The sequence below is a fragment of the Rhinopithecus bieti genome, unplaced genomic scaffold, assembly GCF_001698545.2.
Source record: "Rhinopithecus bieti isolate Rb0 unplaced genomic scaffold, ASM169854v2 scaffold_58852, whole genome shotgun sequence".
Classification (NCBI taxonomy): domain Eukaryota; kingdom Metazoa; phylum Chordata; class Mammalia; order Primates; family Cercopithecidae; genus Rhinopithecus; species Rhinopithecus bieti.
Window position 1 is genome coordinate 619,298 of NW_016822715.1, and position 21,075 is coordinate 640,372.

At 44.5% G+C, this 21,075-nt stretch overlaps 1 long non-coding RNA gene across 1 annotated transcript; it reads right to left on the reverse strand.

Annotated features, from left to right (window-relative positions):
- Positions 1-1,138: 1,138 nt before the first annotated feature.
- Positions 1,139-16,354, reverse strand: LOC108521270 (uncharacterized). Its single transcript, XR_001883154.1, has 5 exons — positions 16,151-16,354; positions 15,483-15,538; positions 12,145-12,230; positions 3,393-3,497; positions 1,139-1,182 (listed from the first exon to the last, which is right to left on the reverse strand). It is a non-coding gene; the product is annotated as an uncharacterized LOC108521270 (long non-coding RNA).
- Between the last annotated feature and the right edge of the window lie 4,721 nt (positions 16,355-21,075).

The window sequence follows — 21,075 nt, forward strand, 5'->3', positions numbered from 1 at the left end:
CAGGAATACTCGCACCAGACTGTTCGGTGAATGAGAAATAAAATTCTGTTGTGTTAAGTCACAAAAGTTTGAGGTTTATTTGTTACAGCAGCCAATGTTAACCTAAATAATGCAGTTTGTTTCCGAAACAATTCACAGTATTGACAGGAAAGGAATAAAAGCACAATGTTGTTATACTACTGCCATTTCACCTAGGATAAGAGAGAAAATGTGAAAGGAGGATAACTAAAAAAAAAGTTTCCCCAAACTTTTTAAAGTCACTGGAGAATGTTCACAATTTATATAAAAATAGGATGATAATAATGTCAACACGTAATATCTGTGCCTAATAGATTTGCACTCCCCCAAGTTGCATTTTAATTTCCCTAAATTGGCTCATGACATATTCTTATGTGGGATTCAACATTTAGCAACAAATAAGACTTCCTTCTCTCTTGGCACTTCTTACTCCTCCCTTTCCCCCACGCATCCATATCCCTGCTGCCTTCTCCTTCCCACAAAGCTCATTTTGGCAAAGTGGTTTTATAAACCACACATTTTAATGAATTAAGTGTAGTCCCACGATCACACTTACATTCTCCTCTAGTCCCCTGACTTCCACACTCCTACAGCTATGGGAATTTTCCCTCACACCTCCAGAAAGGAAAAAAATGAATTGAAAATTTTGTCTATAAGTAGAAAAGTTATGCACAGAATGTGATGGCTCTCCCACTTTTCTTCTTCTTTTTCTTTTTTTTTTTAAATGCAAGAAGGAAGATGATTTTCAAACATTGCACGTCCTCTGAGAAACTAAAATATTCAGTGCTGTTTTCTTTTGGCAGTAGCATAATTGGTTGTGATCATAAACCCACATAGTTCCTTTTATCCTTTTTAGTGGCAGCTTCACGGACTGTCTTCTACCCTGTCAAAGAAGAGAGTTAGGGTGTTTGACAGCAAAGAAATTTAGGAGAATTTCAGAGCAGAAAAGGACCATGTACATCATAGTTTCTAACCTTCTTATTTTACTGCTGTGGATACTGAGGTTCATAGGTGGTTTAACTTGCACAAAGTCATGGGGTTAGCCAATAGCTTCTGGGAAATTTAAGCTATACCCAAATTTTACAGTTTGTATCACATGAAGTTTCAATCACACAATCTTCTTGGATCATTGCAACAGCTGCATGATGGTACTAGAACCACCCTCTGTTAGAGAAGTGAGAAGACATAAGAATGCTCATCAGAGTGCTAGGCCTTAGAATTGCATCCCTGATCACTGAGTCCATGTTCTCAAGTCCACCTAGCATTTTTTTTTCCCATTTTTTTGTGGTGTCACCAAAAAAAGCATTAGACACTTGGCCAGGATCTGGAGTTACCTAGACAAAGGGCATAATCTATGCTCTCCAAGAGCACACAGTTCAGTGAGGGCAGATAAATAAACTGGTGATTCCAATCCAGTATGATCAATGCTTCCATCTTTTGCACTTGGCATGCAACCATTTCAGAAGCAATGGTTGCATTTCCCAAGGGGAAAAAAAAAAAAAAAAACAGCAGCAGTGGTAGCAGCAGCAGCAGCAGCAGCAGCAGCAGCAGCAGCAGCAGCAGCAGCAGCTGATGGCTGACTCATCAAACGAGGAGGCACCAACAGCTTTGCCTCCCAACTAAGGAACATCTTACTCAAACTCCCTCCCACCCCACATCACCACCTGTAGGCTTGGAACCAATAAAGGCTTTGGAAATGAAAGATAATGTGCTAATAGGATGTTAAAACAAAACCACTCTCACCACCCACCACCAGAGGTAGTTTGTGTAAAGGCGTTATTCCCGAGCCTCGCGCTTCATTTCATGACTCCAACTTGTGGCACTTTGCTAGGTTTGCAAGTGTTGCTTATCCAGAGAGCTCAGAGATTGTTTTTGGCAAAGGACTCAAAGCAGGCAGATCCAACCCCTCTCACTGTCTCTTTCTTGTTGCCAAAACATAAGACTCTTAGTTTAATGGAAAAGTCGTGTGAATTTTGCTTCCAAGGAATAACCTGAGATTACAGTTAAAATTAAGTAGTAGAAGAAGGTTGGGAATTAGAAAAACTAAAATCTGGTCCTGAAAATTAATACTGTGTATACCATTCCTTTAATACTGTGTATACCATACCATTAATGCTGTGTATTAATTTTAGCTCTTGAACAAGGCTATTCACCTCTTGGTTTTAGTTTTTCCATCTTTGAAATAAGAAGAGTGAACTAAATATTTCCTAAAGTCTCCAACAATTCTGGCATGTATACATTCAAAATTTTGTTATTTAATTTTAGAGAATATATATTGAGTTCAGTTACCATTAGTTATGTGCCAATCACTGTGGTACACACTGGTGAAAAGAGGTGAGAGGCCCAACTGCCTTTCAACATGGCCGAGAGACTAGCTAGGGAGTGGAGCAGTTAAAATTTAGCAGGAGGCATGGGTTTGAAGAGGTGTGCACGGGAAGCTGTGGGACACAGAAAAAGGGCACTGGGCACCTCCAGGTTTACTCGATCTTTCTCCACTGATAGGAATCAGAATATGCTACTCTAAAATATGCAACTTTAACATATTGATTATTGGGCCGGGTGCAGTGGCTCAAGCCTGTAATCCCAGCACTTTGGGAGGCTGAGACTGGCAGATCACGAGGTCAGGAGATCAAGATCATCCTGGCTAACACGGTGAAACCCCGTCTCTACTAAAAAATACAAAAAACTAGCCCGGCAAGGTGGCGGGCGCCTGTAGTCCCAGCTACTCAGGAGGCTGAGACAGGAGAATGGCATAAACCCAGGAGGCGGAGCTTGCAGTGAGCTGAGATCCGGCCGCTGCACTCCAGCCTGGGCGACAGAGCGAGACTCCATCTCCAAAAAAAAAAAAAAAAAAAAAAAAAAAAAAAGATTATTTTGAGCTGAATGAACAGCAGACGTAAGAAAGGCTCTCTGATCTCTCCCTTTCTACCTGAAAGCTGACACAGATTTCCTACAAAAAAAAGTGTCTTCCCTTCCCTGTACCAGGAAGAAGAGAACATTCCTATTACTGAAAACAGAGAGTGAATGTCAAGATGAATCTGTACAAACAAACCTACTAAAACAACCTTTATCTTCCACTAGTTTCTCCAATATTTCCTAGTCACTTTCCCACAATTTGCTGCCTTGGTCCAAACTCCTTCTGCTTTTTTCTTGTCACATCTCCACAGTTGATCATTCTTTGTTGAAATGGTATATACCCTCTCGGGCCCCTTCATTTCTTTTTTCTATGAAGGCTCCTATGCCATGCAAAAATATTAACATCAAATAAAATGTATATGCTTTTCTCCTTTAATCTGTCTTTTGTCAGTTTAATTCTCAGGCCCAGCTGCAGAACCTAAGAGGGTAGAGGAATAATCTGTCCTCCCTTACACCACCTTTGCTCTTCTCTGGGAGATTGGTCTACATGGACCACGTCAACAAGACTCCTGGGCCATCTGGTTTCTTGTTGGCTTCAACTGACAGGCAGCACTTTAGGAGACCTGGGGAGAGAGGAGAGGCAGCTCTGGAGTATTTCTTTCTCTCCCTGGAAGGATGACTCCATCAAGTATCACTGCTCATCCCAAACTCACCTACTGTCTCCCTTACCTTCTCTCTTATGACCTACAGATAATGAGAGCTCCACTGCTGCTGCTAATCCAGTTTCTATACCAGTTCCTATAGTTTCACTTAACTACACCCACAACTTTATAATTAGTTCCTTGTAAATAAACTTTCCTCATATTTAGCTTGATCAGAGGGTGTCATCTGTTTTCTGTTGGGACCCTGGAAGATGTAGGCATGAAAACCACTTTTGAGATGTATGTATATTGGAGGTAGTGAAGGAGCAGTTAGTTAAAAGGAAAGAAGGGGCAGGAGAATGGGGAAAGTGTCCCAGAGGAAAACAGAGCTAAGTCTTAAAAGATGTCTTGAAAACACACAATGTCTTGAAAGAAATAATGAGAAGCGAGAAATAATTTCAGAGAGATATGGAGGCTCAGAGACTTGAAAGTGTCCTGGGGAAGGTACAAATGATCAAGGTGACTGCAGGGAAGGACTGGTAGGTGGGAGGATGGTAAGCGATGAGGCTGGAGGGGAGGTGAGGGAGAGATCATGAAGGACTCTGTATGTTCTGTGAATGAGTTTGAGCTCTATCCTGAAGACAATGGGAAATTACTGAAAGATTTTTAAGCAGAAAAGTAACATAACCTGATTGGAATTTCAAAATATTTCTCTGGTATGTAGTGTGGGACAAAGCAGGACTGGAAGCAGGGAGATTGTTTGGCATGTTCCTTCAATGATCAGTGCAAGAATCAGTCACAATATGAAATTTGGTAGTGGTGGTGGGGCAGCAGGAAGTATACGTGAGAACTATTTAGGAATTTGGTGAGGAATTGGGTCCGGTAGTAAGTCTGAAATGATGCCCAGATGTTTGAGTTGGGCCACTTAATAGATGTTGGAATCATTCATAAACAGACAGGATCCTAAAGGGGGAACTGTATTAGTCTGTTCTCACATTGCTATAAAGAAATACCTGAAATTGGGTAATTTATAAAGAAAAGAGGTTTAACTGGCTCACAGTTCTACAGGTTGTACAGAAAGCATGGTGGCATCTGCTTCTGGGGAGGCCTTAGGAAACTTACAATCATGGTAGAAGGCAAAAGGGGAGCCAACACTTTACATGGCCAGAGCAGGAGAAAGAAAGAAAGAGGGAAGAGGTGCTACACACTTTTAAACAACCCAATCTCATGCTAACTCACTCACCCACTATCACGAAAACAGCACTGAGGGGATGGTGTGACCTATCCATGAGAACTACACCCCCTTGATCCAGTCACCTCCCACCAGGCTCCACCTCCAACACTGAGGGTTAGAATTCAACATGAGATTTGATGGGGACACAGATTCAAGCTATATCAAGAACTAAGCTCAATTAACTCCTCATTCGTTTTTTTTCCAGTACCCTCAGGAATTTGCCCTGATCACTGGCTTTTTTTCAACATTCAGCCTGCATATTGCCCTTCAGTGGCCTCGGCTATTATGACCCGGCAAGTGGGGATCATATCAGTTCCTTCCTCACATTTAAAAATTACTGAGTGAATACATGCACAGTTCCAGGCACAGAGTAAACATTGAATAGAGGTTACTATGAAAACCAATGTATAAACTCAGTCCAAAATATGGTTATAAAACATCTTTTCTCATTCAATACATCCTTTTTGAGTGCCTACTTCCTGCCTTTTGTCGTTTATTCCTTACGTGGGCAACTGTCAAAAAGCTGTGAGAAAAGGCTTATGCCATTTAAAAAATTTCTTATCTCTCTTTGTATTCTTCTCCATTTCTCCTTTGTTCTCCCTCTCTTCTTCTCCTCTTCCTCCTCCTTCATTTTCTTTGGCTTTCTTTTTCCTATATGCATACAGTTTTTGTGTCTGGGAGAAAAGAAGTCTGGAGAGCTAGATTTTTAGAGAACATTAAAAAAAACTTGCCTGGATTATTGATTCATAGCTTTATAATGCACTCAGTATAGTAAGGACATTTATAGATTTCATGAGCTGTTTAATATCTATTTGTGGAGCACCACCATGTGCAATCATCTTGGACTCATTATGTTTCTTTGACTGCCCAGTGAGTCATAATAAGCCTCTGAAAAATGTAGAATAATGGTTTAGAACTAGAGGGAATGAAATAACAGTCAAAGTCAAATATAAAATTATTAGTACATGTAGTCTGTAAGAGTAATCAAGACAAGGAAGGGACAGAGGGCCTATTATTACACGCACATGTGTGCACATGCATGTGCATGCACGCAAACTTTAAAGGGTTTGCAGTAAAGGGAAGGTAGCTGGGGAGCCCTATGAAGAAGATTCTTAAAAGTGACGGGTTGCAGATCTATTTTCCATTAAGATTCAAACACGTGGGGGTAGGGAGCTCAAATTATGGGGAGGAAATAGAAAAGCCAATGGAGAACCTTCTGAGAAGATGAAGCCCTGTACTGAGAGGATAAAAGAGACTTTATTCTCCAGCAGTTAAAATGAAGAGGAAGAGATCATTTCTAAACAGGGCACAAGAAATAGCTTCATTTCTCCCTATTAACCTCTGTTCCCCCAAAGAAAGCCAGTTGAAGCAAGCAGGACAAAAGAATTCTATGTAAGCATAGTGAAGAATACCTTCTGTGATGGGAGCCATATTTTGAAAAAATATTAATGTAATTTTCTTTTTCAATTTTACAAGTATAGATCTTTATTTCTAATTGGTTCCAAGGTCATCAGCCCAGAGGTCTGTCAGTGTGTTCTATGGTGTGCAAAGGGGAAAAAAGAGTGATATTCAGCATTTGATATTTAAAACAGGATTTCAAGCAAGATAATAGCCTTGAAAGAAGACTTTTCTTTCTTTTTTTTTTTTTTCTGAGACCCATCTGAATTGCTTTATCTCCTCTTTTGGCCTATGTACTGAATTCTTATCATTTTATGTTATCTTTGCATCCATTTTGAATATAAATTGGACTTTCTCCTACAGAAGCAGGGTTTTATCTTCTTCGGCACAGTTTCCAGTTTTCTGCCTCCTCCCAGTTCCTCAAGCTGGTTAATCCAGACATCTGCCCTATACAACTCCTTTCCCCTGGCAAACACCTCCCTAGGGAACAGTTAGACACAGCCTACTTGACTTGCCTCACTGACCTCCACACCCCATGTGGACTGCACGGATGTGCACCAGTGACTACTTCTCAGCCACAGCACAACTCCGTGGAATTCAGTCTGCTTGCTCTAAACTCACCAATTAGAACTCCCCCAGGGAAACCTGCTTAGGCAATGCCCTGGACCCAAATAAAGGCTTTGACCCACAGGTTTTTCTCTTTTCCTTGCTCTCTGCCCACTGAGTGAGCACCTATGTCCCTGATGGCGCCTCAGTTCCGTTGGTCCTGCAAAGCGTGCTGCCCTCCTTTCTCTGGGATCTGTAAGTAACAAACTGCTGCTTCTGGTATTTCATGTGTTCTGTGGAGTTGCCTCTGTGTCTCACCTGACCAACACGTGTGAACCTAACTTCTTTCCAAATCATCGTTCTTCTAGAGAATGGCTATCTTGGCAGGAATAAACTGGACACAGTCCAGATAAGAGCCACAAGGGCATCTGCCAGTACAAACAAATTTTCTGTGAGAGGGGCACCTGGTTACAGGTCGAACACTTAGGCATGAGGCTGTCCACCAAGATAAAGAAGCACCCCAAGAAAGGCACACTGTAAACATCTACAGGAAAATCCTTGGAGTCCTGTCAAGTCAGCACTAGGGTTTATATTCACTGTCTGGAGAGAGACCTCAAGAACAAATTAGAAATACAACAGCCTATTCGGCACCAACAAGAATTACCCAGATCTACCAGTTCCCCTGCAGGGTAGAAAAGTTATTCTTTTGGAGACAACAGGTAGGCCATGAAGCTTGCTGGTCCCTGGGAAGAGGAGATACCACAGAGGAAGACAGGCAAGCCCTGCTCTTCCTGTTCCAGGAGATGATGAGAGGAAAAATGAAGAGAGAGTGAAGGGGAGGGGGCTGATTTAGGACTGTCCAAAAGGATTTAATGCAAACACCAAGGAGGCACTGAGACAAAACAGAGGAGCATTGTCAAGGGGATGGAGTGGGACTGGGGAGAGATTTGCCCTTCTGGAAGACTCTATCAGTTGCTATCTGGTAATGAGAGATTGAATATACAAATGGACAACGACCAGACCATACTTAAAAATAGAACTCTGGCCGGGTGCGGTGGCTCACACCTGTTATCCCAACACTTTGGGAGGCCAAGGCGGGCGGATCACCTGAGGTTGGGAGTTTGAGACCAGCCTGACCAGCATGGAGAAACCCTGTTTCTACTAAATATACAAAATTAGCTGGGCATGGTAGTGCATGCCTGTAATCCCAGCTACTCGGGAGGCTGAGGCAGAAGAATTGCTTGAACCTGGGAAGCAGAGGTTGCAGTGAGCCGAGGTGGTGCCATTGCACTCCAGCCTGGGCAACAAGCGTAAAACTCTGTCTGGAAAAAAAAAAAAAAAAAGGAACTCTGACCCACAATCTGCAGGAATCTGCCTACTTTATCTATATAACACCCCCCTTATCTACAATAACCAGCCTAGGAAGCCAGTCTGCCTGAAGTCAGACTTGCAGGAAGCCAGATTGCTGTCTCTAGTAACAATCAATGAAGCTGAATAGTAACTTCTGTAATAATCTGCAAAAAATGACCAGAACTTTATGAATAATGGACGGCTTCCCTAATTTGTATCCATGCTTCCAATGTAGGGCCAACCAGAGAAAGGCAAATATTCACCCCTAAGCAATCACATAGGATGCCCTGCCTCCTAGTGAGCCAGCCGCCTCCAGCTTCCCACGCCAGCAATCTCCAATCAGCATACACCTGAAGCCTTCCCTTCATTCCACCCTAAGGCTCCTCCACTCCTCTGCCCGCCTTTGCATTGCTGCCAAAAGTGACAGTGGCAGACTCCCTTGCTATAGAAAGCTCTGAATAAATAGCCTTTGCTTTTCTCATTTGGTTGGTCTTCGTTTATTTCTACAGTAGAGAAGCTTAGAATAGAGTCAGTTGGTCTAACATGAGGCCCTCTATGGCAGGAAATAGATTGTCTAGGCTGGAGAATTGAATGAGGAATCAGAGTGTGTTACAAATGGCTATAGCTGAGGGAAGATAAAGTCACCCAGGGAGAGCTGTCAGGCCTGACCAAGTGAGAAGAACCAGAACAAGTATTATCCTGGCTGTGAACTTGAGCTATGAACTCCAGTGGGGTAAGTGGCTAGCAAGAGACTCCAGGAACCAGGCCCTGGACCTTGACCTGTCTATTCTTCCTTCTATAAGAAGACACATAAGTCACATCCCTTCCCCTATATACCAAGAAACTATCTGGGAGAGGAGCTGCAGAGAAAAGTAGAAGTGTGAAAAATTGGAATGATTGTGCATTTTTACTTAAAGAGGCTGGGTATCCATTAAAGGGGCTATGTAAATGACTGCATCATCAGCTTTGCTGTTATTTCCACACTAACCAGCTCACCCATAAAAGCATATCAGTTATAGGAAAAATATTAAAACCATATTTTTTCTGCATGTTTAAGTTATAGTTAAGCAAATTTTATAATTCCATAAGAACCGAAACTAACGTATTTTCTTGTTCCTGTGCTAAACAATTCTGGGATGAAGAATAGGTTTTTTGTTGAACAATGCTGAGATCAGGCAAAAACAACTCAGCTACTTGCTCCAGTGAATACCCACTCCTGGAAAATAAGACTATGGAGCTACTGAAACTGCTGACGTATCAGGACTAACGGGTCACTCATCAAAGCTTGCTTTTATATTCTCACCTTGTGGTGCCCACCAGTCCAAAGCTACTGCACCATAAATTCTGCCCAATCCCAACCAGTTCCCTGCCTTTCGATACCCACCTAAGAATCACCCAGCCTAGGCCCTAAAACCCTAAATAATCTTCCCCTGACTTCTCTCTTCTGAGATGCTACTGGATTCTGTATCTAGATCAAGCTGATGTTCTCTCTTATTCCAGTAAGTCTATACAAACCTAGCTTTGCTTAACCAACATTTTTTCTTCTGGTGGTCTTTTTGGACACTCCACAGCCAGTGCCATTATGCTTTAAATTGTGTGGTCTGGCTATGGAATGCTAGGGGAAAACAGCCACAGGCAACAAGTTAAGCTCATAGCTACAGGAAACAGATGAATTATGTCTGAGCAAAAGTGACTACAACCCAGAAGACCAAAGGTTAGAAGCATACATCCAGGAGAAGCTATAAACACCTCTCCTAGTAACAAAGACATAAGACATGTAGTTTCTGTACATGGAATAGACCAATCACACCACTTTTATTTTCAGTGATTTTCTATACACACAAAGAACAACAATTAAATTGAAGAAGAAAACAGTATACAAAAGAACATATAAAACACCTACATAAATGTATGCACAGATATTATGCATAGTTGAGACCATGCAAGTTCAGGGGTTCTTTTTCCATACTTTGTATTACATTCACCCAGTATTTAGGGAATATGACATGGTTTGGCTGTGTCCCCACCCAAATCTCATCTTGAATTATAGCTCCCATAACCCCCACGTGTCATGGGGGTACTTGGCGGGATGTAATCGAATAATGGGAGTGGATTTTCCCATGCTGGTCTCATGACAGTGAATAACTCTCATGAAATCTGATGGTTTTATAAAGGGCCGTTCCCCTGCACACACTCTCTTGCCTGCCACCATGTAAGACGTGCCTTTGCTCCTCCTTCACCTTCCACTGTGATTGTGAGGCTTCCCCAACCGTGTAGAACTATGAGTCCATTAAACCTCATTTTCTTTATAATTTATAATTATAAAGAATTTCTTTATAAATTACCCAGTCTTGGGTATTTCTTCATAGCAGTATGAAAATGGACTAATACAGAAGAAAAGGAAGGAGGAGGAGAAGGAGAAGGCCCTGATTTTCCTAAGGCATGTCCAATGATTCCTGTTTAATATGTTCACTTTGCACACCCACTTAGCCCAGTCCCTTCCCATGGCCCCAGGCTCATGCTTCATCTTGTCCACATAAGCATTTCTATTGTATCTTGACACCAAGCATCAATTCCTCAGTTATCTCAATCTGCAATTCTCATCCAAGTCATCCTCAACACCTAATGCTTTATTCCCTCTCCTTGGCTATCAGTGAGAACTTGGAGGGCATTTGCTTCTATAGTTAACTCTCAGGTGAGAGTTGGCTGAATCTTGGAAGTGTCTAGGACATTTGCTCAGTGCCACCTCAGATAAGCTGTCATCTCCCTGCCGTCAGTTCTGATTGTACTGCCCTGGTTTCTTGGGCTGCCACTGCCTCGTGTCAGGCCCTCTGAAAGACCTCTTTCTGGTGGTATCTCTTGCTTTCTCTGAACATGGTGTCTGCCCACCTGGGAGGCTCAGAGAAACCAAACCCTCCAGCGTGACTCAGCAGAAAAGAACTGGGTTGCTGTTGCTGGCCGACACCATCCTGTTTCTATTTTTCTTCTCATACAGCTGTCACTATCTCAGAAAGTCACTTTCTGTCCCTAAACATCTGTTCTCCAAACATCTTTTTTTGCCTGTCAGTCCTCCCACCCTGTAGATTTTCATATTTCATCATTGTAGTACCATCTTGTTACAGCAAAACTGGTTGAAAGAAGTAAGATTATATAAGTTGGGGAACAAAAAAGATTTCTCATGGGGAAACAAATATGTCACTTTAAGTGCTTAAAAGTAAAAAAACAAAAAAAAAAGCAAAGAAAACTTTTCTTTAGAGATGGGGTCTTGCTCTGTTGCCCAGGCTGGTTTTGAACTCCTGGGCTCAAAAGATTCTCCTGAGTAGCTGGGACTACAGGAATGAGCCACCACATCTGGCTCTAAGAAAGTTTTTTTGTTTTTTTGTTTGTTTTTTAAAGAAAATATTGCACTTATTTTGTGTAACTTCGTAGCACTGAAACAGTTGGTGGAAATTATAGAAATGGAACTCTTTGCTATAACAAGGATGCTCTTATGGTAGCTCTTGGTTACAGCAGCTAGACATATTAAATGAACAAGCCTACCTGTAAAGTTCCTAGATTTCAGTGCAGAATATTTTTGTGTGTTCTCTTTGTGAAAGTCTGTCAAGCTTATGACCTATATACTTTTTTGTATGTATGTTATTTTCAGTAAAAGTGCAAAAAATGAGAAGGCCCATCCCTTCATGCATGTGTGTTCTATTGGTGGGGCTTTTGAAGCAGAGACCAAAGGACATCTTTTATTTATGTATTTATTTTTTTTGAGACGGAGTCTCGCTCTGTCACCCAGGCTGGAGTGCAGTGGTGCGATCTTGGCTCACTGCAATCTCTGCCTCCTGGGTTCAAGCGATTCTCCCGCCTCAGCCTCCTGAGTAGCTGGGATTACAGGCACCCACCACCATGCCCAGCTAATTTTTGTATTTTTAGTAGAGATGGGGCTTCACCATGTTTGCCAGGCTGGTCTCAAACTCCTGACCTTGTGATCTACCAACCTTGGCCTCCCAAAGTGCTGGGATTACAGGTGTGAGCCACTGTGCCTGGCCCAAATGACATCTTATTTGGACAATCATAGGCGAGTGATACCTAGGACAGAAAGCTGGATAGTACCTCAGTTTCTTTAGACTTCATGATTCTGTTTCTTCCTGAGATGGAGAATTAGCACAGCGTACAGGCTCCTGCTGCCAAAATCAACCCTTGAGAAACCATAGAAGCAAGAGGGAAAGATGAATTCCAGGAACTGGCAACACTTGCAACAACCCAAAACCTTGAGAAATCTCTGGAGTGACAGCAGCTTGTCTGGCGTGGGGCGGTGGACGTAGTGGCTACAGCTGGGGGCTGAGGGAAGAGGCCCAAAGCCGTCTTGGGAGAAGAGGCTGGAAGTCAGCTTTACAAATTCTGCTCTGGTGTCCCCACATCTGCTCCACCCAGGAGTTGCCTGAGGACAAGCCTTGACTTCCCCAGCACAGAAATGGCTACAGTGGCTTGGTGCTGGTGTTCTGTTGTCTGAGGGTGTGGGGGTGAGGCAGCACTCATATCTGGCAGAAGAAACTCTTATGGAAGGGGGAGTTGATGAAAATAGAGGGCGTCTGAGCAGCTGCACTCAGGATCCCGCTAACCTTCACTCTTAGCCCCCAGGCTGGTGGGTGGCCACCTTGGAGACGGCCACCTACACGTGCTGAATCACTCTAAGGGTTTCAAGTTAAACTTCCCCCACAGAGGTTTCTGGTGAGTGACGGACAGTGTCTTGGGTGGCTGGGCTCCCACCCTGCCCTGGGGCTTATGCCCTGCCACTCCTGTGGCCCTCTGGGATGCGCAGCACTGGAACCCCTCAGTGGTATTCTGGGGGACTGCAAGTTCACCTGGGCACAACCCTGCTCCTGCTGAGTACTCCTGCTGAAAAGGGCCACAAACTGTGCAGAAGTATTGCAAGAGTTGGGATTCAAATGGATTCTGATTAATATGAGTGAAGAAATAAGGGAAGGTAATATCAATATAAAATACTGGGAAGAAATTGTAGGAATAAAGAACTGGAAGCACTAGGTCTGAAAATAATGTAGATTCAGCTATGCTGCTCTCCCCAGTGCTCTGTGAACATTGCTCATTTATATACTCACTAGAATAAGACAGAGGCTATTATGAAGCCCATTTTGCAGATGAGGGAATTAAGGCACAGAAAGGTTAAGTAACTTGTCTGCAATTATAGGTAGAGCTGGGATTTGAACACAAGTAATCTATCTCTGTGTCCAGCCCTTAACCATTTCACTGGGTCTCACACTTGATTAAAGATCTCAATGGCAGGCATGGTGGTGCACACCTGTAATCCCAGCTACCTGGGAGTCTGAGACAGAATGATCCCTTGAACCCAAGAGTTTGAGTCTAGCCTGGGCAACACAGCAAGACCCTGACTCAAAACAAACAAACAAATAAACAAAAAACAAAACCAATCAAAACATAGCAATGAATGGGGAAATGGTAGAGGGAGTATAGCTGAAGGAACTTATGGGTTGCAATATTAGACTAAGGAGCTTTTCTAGAAAGCATGAGGAACGTATGAAGTAATAGAAAACAAAAAAGAAAAGGTAAGAAATATGGAGAATAAAGTAGAAGTGCCAATATTCAGATTATCGGACCTGGAAAAAGAGAAGGATTAGAAAATAGGAGGCTCTATAATTCTAAACCAAATTGCTCAAGGAATGTTTTTACCTCACTCCTGAACTGACAACAGGGGTGGGTTTCAGCACCTTCAATGTCTGTCTTTCCCATTCCTGCCAGTGGTGAGGAATTTATCAACGAAATCAGGAAATCTGAATTCACCATCCCTGCTGACTTTCACTGAAGGAGGCCACTCTGTCCAGGTGAATAGCCAGATCCAGCATTTGGGGGTTTTTGCAGACAGAGTAACAGGGTGTAGAAATCAGAGGCACATAAAGATTTGGGGAATGGGGCAGCAAACTGGTCTCTCCAGGGTATTGTTAGCTGTATGGAAACATGGACAGAGCCAATGGGAAAGGGTGTTCTTTTAAATCTTTTAGTCAGAAAACTATAGCCAGTGGGCCAGATCCGGCAGCTGCCTGTTTGTAAACCATCTTTTATTGGAACGCAGACACGCCCGTTCATTTACTGATTGTGGTTGTTTTTGCCTTACAATGGCAGAGTTGAGTACACAGAGACCGATGGCCCACAAAGAGTACAAATTATTTACTATCTGGCCCTTTACAGAAAACGTTTGCTGAGCTCAGACCTGGATTCATGCTTCTGGGTTAAAATCTGTCAGGACATCCTGCTTGTCCCCTGATGCATCCCTCCCTCCCACCCACGGTGTCCACATGAGACTTCCTCTACCCTAGCCTCTGTCTTGTTCCCCCCACACTGGGCTCAGTCACTGGAATTCATCACTTATGGGTGGGCTCCCAGTGGGATGGTTAGCTCCTCTGCTTGCACCTGGGTAAGTAGAAGGGTCATTTCATATTCCTCTGCATTTTCAGAGGGGCTGCCCATCTGTGCATTCGGGCAGGGAGGGCTCAGCTCCCTTAGTGGTGGTTGGAGTGAAGGAAGGATGAACCATAGACCAGAGGGTAGTTCCTTCAGCCCCAGGCAGCACTCATAGCTCACTTAATTTGCACAAAGCATACAGAGGGAACCTGACCTATTGCTCAAGAAAGAAAGAAAAAAAAATACAGCTGGAGCTGGGACTGGGAGGAAGAGAAAGGGCTCTCTTCTGGACAGGCGGCTGTTTGTGTTGCGTTGGAGTCCTCTGCCTGTACTTCCATCTGCCCTGGTGAGATAACATTTCACGATGAGAGCTGAGGAGGTGGCTCCCTCCTGCAGAGGTGCATGACTTGGCTGAAGTGTTTTGCTTCGCTGGCACACGTCTTCTCTTTTCAAGTTAGCTGAGCTCACACATCCCCCTTGCTTGTTTGCAAAGTCCATATGGGAGATGAAGGCGAGACGGTTTGACTAAGGGCAGAAGGAGGGAGTGAAGAGGAGGAAATGTGGGAGCGGGGATGCCTGGCCAGACTGAGCCTTCCTCAAATTAGGTCACTGTTTATATAAAAAGTTAAAATTAAACCGAGGACTATTTTCCAAGGTTTCTGACACTGGACATGACTCCATGCAGCATCCCTGGAATGCAGTGCAATAAACATCACAGAGCACATGATGTCACACTGAGGGGGAAGCCAGGGAGCGTCACTAGCAATGAATCCCAGGCTCTACACAATTATACCGGAGACAAACAACATCCTTGTTCTCTCTGACGCTTTCCTCTAAGTTTCCCTGCTGGCTTTTTCTGTTCTTCTAATTCTCACATTTTTATCCATGAGGCAACCATGTCTCCTGAGACCTACCACATGCAGGGCTCTATGTTTCCATTTGGCCAATAGCATAAAGCTCTTCAACAAAGCTTTGACCTTCCTTCTCCTTCTGACAAATTGTTATGACCTTACCTTCCCGCAGTGATTCCTCAACATGAAACAGCAAGGTAGGTTTCATTATCACCGATCTGCAGATGGAAAAAGCAGGCTCAGAGAGGTTCAAGGACTTCCTTAAAATCACAGAGCAAGAGAGCGGCTGAGAGGCACTCAAAGCAAGGTGGTCTGTGAGCTTCCCAGTATACCATACCACCCTTCTGAGTACCCTTGTCCTGGCACACCTCCATAGGTTTGCCATGTTTAAGGGATGTTCCCTGAGGGAAGGGACTCTGGCTTATGTGGTGTCCAGCACAGTGCTTGCTACATCATAGACATTCAAAAGTCCGTGTTCAGTGAAGATCCTTATATATGCCCATTAGCCACATGTTTGACTTTTTCCCTTGTAGCCTGGAAGGTCTCTGAAGGCCTGGGTTATGATTTTTCCTTAATATGGGGCCAAGTCAGTAACCTCAACCTCTGCTTCCAAGGCATTTAAGTGGAAATGAAACACTGAATATAAGATGAACCCATCCGATCCACCAAGCAGTATTCTTTATATGGCTTCCCTGATGTCAAAATATATCCCTTCATGCCTGGCCATTGTCGACTCCATTGTTGACATCCTATCTCCATCTGGTAGTCAGATTCCTCTTCCCTGTTTGAATTCTGTATCTACGTTTTTAAATAAGCCAGAAAACACTCACCCCGCCAGCTCCAAATTAGTTCTTCTTTTCATGCCTTTTCTCTTTCCTGGCTCCATGCCACAATCTCCCTCCATTAGTATTAAGAAATAGTGCTCAGAAAGTCATATGTCTTCACCTAGTTAGCACCTCTCTTTCGGGACAGCTTCTCTGAGGGTGGCTCCCACACATGCCAGGCTTTTCTCCTAGTGATTGCTAGGTTGTCAGTGTCAGGGGCAGGGAGGAGCATGTGTGAGGATGGGTGTGGGTAGGGGAAGGGAGGGGAAGGTGCAGAACATTGTTACATGAGGCACTCTGTCATGGTGATTGAAGGAAGCAGTTTCTTGGCCATGTGTCCAGGATGTGCTTTAAGGGAGCCAAGACGAATCATTCATATCTTATGAAGAGTTGTATTTGGAATCTTTAAATAAATAAGAAATGCTTGTCTCTCCTTATCTAACTCTCCATTTGTCTTTTTTAAATCTTAAGTTTCATAAAGATACCTGGAATTAAATCATCCCAAGTTAGGGTTCCATAAAAGTCATTAGCCAGCAAAATCTTTCCCTCTGGGGCCACCTTTTTCTGGGAAGTTCCCTCAGCTCTGCCCTTCCTCCCACTCTCCGCTGTATTCCCCCCAGCCGTCCTTCACAACACTTAGCACCCTGTGCTGGGGTGAAATGAGCTCCCTCATCTCTCTCCCCTTCCCTGTCTTCTCTATTCCCACGGAGCCTGGCTCATAACAGAAGGCCAACAAAAGACTGTTGAGGGAATTAATAAATGACTAAATTTTCTTGACATTTAGTTTGAATTTTTATTCTCAGATTTCAGCATAGGACTATCCTACAAGTATCACAAAAGCAGAAATTCCCAGGGAGGGGGAGATCTCATATGTAATTATTGAATTATTTTCTAGATTTTAATATATTCTGCTTTTGCATTGTTTCTGTTTCAGTTGTCTATTACTTGATAACAATCTCCTCCCATTATTTAAGAGTTAGTGGTTGGCAGGGCTCAGCTGGCAGTTCTTCAGCACCAAAGTGCAATACCTCAGGTCACTCGTCAGGTGCATTTACCTAGAAGTTCACTGAGACTTACATATCCTTGACAGCCTCTTATTCTCTATGTGGTTGCTCATCATTCAGTGATGTAGCTGGAACTTCTTTGTAGAATGGCAGATGACTTCCAAGAGGAAGCATTTCGAGAGGACAAGTCCCAATGTGCAAGTGCTTATCCAGCTTCTGTTTGGTCACATTTGCTGCTGTTTCATTGGCCAAAGCAAGTCCCATGGCCAAGTCCTGTATCAGCGTAGAAGGGACCGTGTGAGGGCATTTAATAGTCTACCACTGGTACACAACCCAGCTGGGTCTGTTTGACCATACATGGCAGAAACCCAATCACTGAAGTGCTATATCTTTTAGAAAGAAAGGGTTATTGCAGGGCAGCCAAACAAGAAGATAGGAGATGGGTTCAAATCTATCTCCTCATCTCAGCTCACAAGTAGTATATTTAAGGTCAGCAGCTTTAGGAGGTGGTTAAGGACTGGTGGAAAGGAAAGGGAAGTTAGGAAATCCTCTTGGGCATACAGTTATCCTTCACAGGTCACATGTGTAAATTCAGGGGTTGGGGACTGGTATAAAACATGTGCTGGAAATTTAGGCTATGATGTCAAAGGTCACCCAGCCAGCAAGCTAATCTCCTTTGCACAAGCTCCAGCCAGCCATATTGGTTCTGGCTGGTTTTAACTGGCCCTGTGGTTTAGCAAGTGGACATCTTATAAACAAGCTCATACATTTTGTTAATCGCCAAAATCCCTTTTAGCCCTGTTCTTTGGTCCGTTTAACCCTGTGAGGCACAGTTTTACCATACCTCCTATACCTTCCTAAGTATTTCCTTGTCACATATTTTAATAGTTCCAGTGAGCCTTGTAGATGAACTCCCTTATCTTGAGTTGATTAATAACATATATTGAATGCTGACTAGATGCTAAGTGCCCTGAAGTGATAGAAAATAGGCTCCTTACCTCAAAGACTATATATTTTATTTGGGGACTTACAATATACAGAATTGAAAATATCTTAAGCCATCTACCAGTGCTGTTTTATGCATATCATATAAATATGAGTCACTAAAGCCACCGAAGTAAGCACAGTGAAAATTTCAATCGTCAGAGTTGCTAGTGATCTAGGTTGCCATCTCTATCCCTGTTCAGAGAAGCTTGTTGTCAGTTGATACCAATTCAAAGAAAGAGAACTCCAGCAATTCCTTAGGGAAAAAAAATATAAATCTCATGAATGAAACATAGTTGTAGCCCTTGTGATGGCAGCGGGCTGTCCAGAGCAGCCGCTGAAATCACACTGACTGCAGCAAGGAGGTACTGCTGGGGCTACATGTTCTGTGGAGCTAGTGGGAGCCTTCCAAGTTGGGGTGGGAGCTCCCCAGGTGCCACTACAGCCACCCAAGCCACAACTCAGGCATCCCTTGCTCTCAAGGCCCAGGAGCAGGGGGAAGCCTTCCCTCCTGGGTGTAGCTACAGCCACTCAAGTTGCAGCTGTAGACCTGGGCCTCTTGCTCCACACAGCAGACAGGAGCCCCACCTTCCTGAGTGTGACCGCAGTTGTCCAAGTTAGGGCTGTGGACCCTCCCTGTACCCTTGGGGGCCTAAGAAGACCACCCCCCTGCCCTTGCAGGCTTGGGAGTGCCTACTTCTGCTGCCTGGGTTCTCTGTCAGCACCTGCTCCGATCTCAGAGCAATGTGGAGCCAAGCTTAGGTGTTGTCGCAGTCCTGCCAGGAGTGCACATGCTCACGGCAGTGCTGACACACCAGACCCCTGCTGCCTTGGCCCCCTCTGGACTTTGGGCACTGGCAAGCACAAGAGAAAGGCCAAGGTGCAGCTGAAGACAGCCTGACACTGGCCTACAGGTGCCCTTTGGCACAAGCAGCCTGGGCGCCATGGAGGGCAGCAGGAGGCAGACAGGATCCTGGGCAGAAGAAGGTGGGTACCCAGTGAGGCCCCACCTTCAGGCCAGGGAGAGCCTAAAGACTGGGGGCTGGGCTGCCAGTCCAGCAGACCAGAGTGGGAACTTGTGGTGCCTTTTCTGGGCCCACCCATGGCCACCTCTGGACCAATTGGCATGTAATTCCTCCCTTTGAGCCCCATAAAGCCCTGGGCTCAGCCAGAGCCAAGCAGACATTGGGATGCCCAGCTGCAGAAAGGAGCTACCCACTCCAGGGCCTCCTCTCTTCTAGAGCTGCAGATGTCAGGATGACTAGCTACAGAGAGCACAGAGAGACCACATTATGATGACCTGCCTTCAGGGAGGAGCCACCCACTCTTCTCCTCCGCTGAGAGCTGCAGACAACGGGAGGACCAGCTACAGGGAGGTGCTACCCTCTCTACCGATAGCTAAACATTTGTCAGGATGACTTGCCTAGCAGAGAGGAGCTACCCTCTCTGCTAGCAGCTGAATGCTCATTGGGACACCTTGGCTGTGGAAAGGAGCTACCCACTGTGGGTTTCCTCTGAGCTGTTCTATCACTCAATAAAGCTCCTCTCCATCTTCCTCACCCTCCAATTGTCTGCATACCTTATTCGTCCTGGTCTCAGGACAAGAATTTGGGACCCGCCGAATGGTGAGGCTGAAAGAGCTGCAACACCAACAGGACTGAGACATGCATCTTGCTTGTCACATTGCGGGCAAAGAGAAAGAAAGAAGAGCTGTGGCCCTTTGGGGACCCAAGACCTGGGAGCTGCCTGAGCCAGGGCTGGGACGTCCTCTTTGGGGCCCCAGAGTTCCTGGCATCTCCAAGCTTCTGGGTGCCACTGTGTTCCCAGCTGCCAACTGTGGAAGCTGCTTGTGATGCACCTGGTCCAGCTGCAGCTTCGCAGAGAGCCAGTACCCATGCTGGCACCTGGAGCTGCCTGCCCTGCTGCAGTAGCTGGCATGTCTGACTGCACAGTGGCCAGACCCCACACTTGCTCACACACCCTTCGCCGCTCCATGCAGTCTCCATTGGCAGGCATGGGAACCAGGCCAGTATCATGAGCCGAGCGCAGTCTGCAAGGATGAGTGGACAGAACAAACCCAGTGGGCCCGAGCAAAATTCAGGCACAGGTGTCACCAGCCACAGAGGTTTCTGGCCTCTGTGACACCCCAAATGATCCTGTGACACTAGCATGGCAAATTTTTCATCATGACTATCACAATTTATGTAGTTATTTTGTTTATCTTTTAGCTTCCTTCCTCTTAATCCCTCACCTAAATAATCATCCAAAGCTATTCGGAGGGAGAAGGGTGCAAGGTGTTCTCAATGAAGGCAGTGGTTCTCATAGTGCAGCCTCTTAACCAGCAGCACCTTGGAAGTTGTTAGAAATGCAGGTTCTCAGGCCCTCCCCACTCCTACTGCATTAGAACCTCTCGGTGTGGGGCCCAGCAATCTGTGTTTTAACAGCCCTCAGTGATTCTGATGCACAACTAAGCCTGAGAGGCACTGATTTGGGGGGCACATGATTAGGCCATGGTTGTTACTGAGGTGACTTAGCCAGAGCAAGTCATTCTAATTACGTAGGATGGCTGTTCACATACCTGCTGCCAGGTCAGTGCTGCAGCATCTGCCCTAACAAGCAATGAGGAATGAAATAGGATGCTTTTGGTAAAATTACCCAGTTTCTCAGAGAGAAGAAAACTCTCTGGAGAATTTCTACAGCAGAGATTTGGCACATCATATGCACTAATTTAGACATACCAATTGAAAATTTTTTTTATTTTTTTCTATAGACATTGCATACAAATTCTCTAGAATTTCAAGTACAAGTAACTGCTAGAGGAACTCTTTGGCGGAGTGTCTGCTGTTACTCTATTTTCTTTTCATTTTCCTATCACATCCCGGGCAAGAATGGCAGATGAGATACACAAAAATCAGGTTAGAAAGAAAGTAATCATCCTTCTCT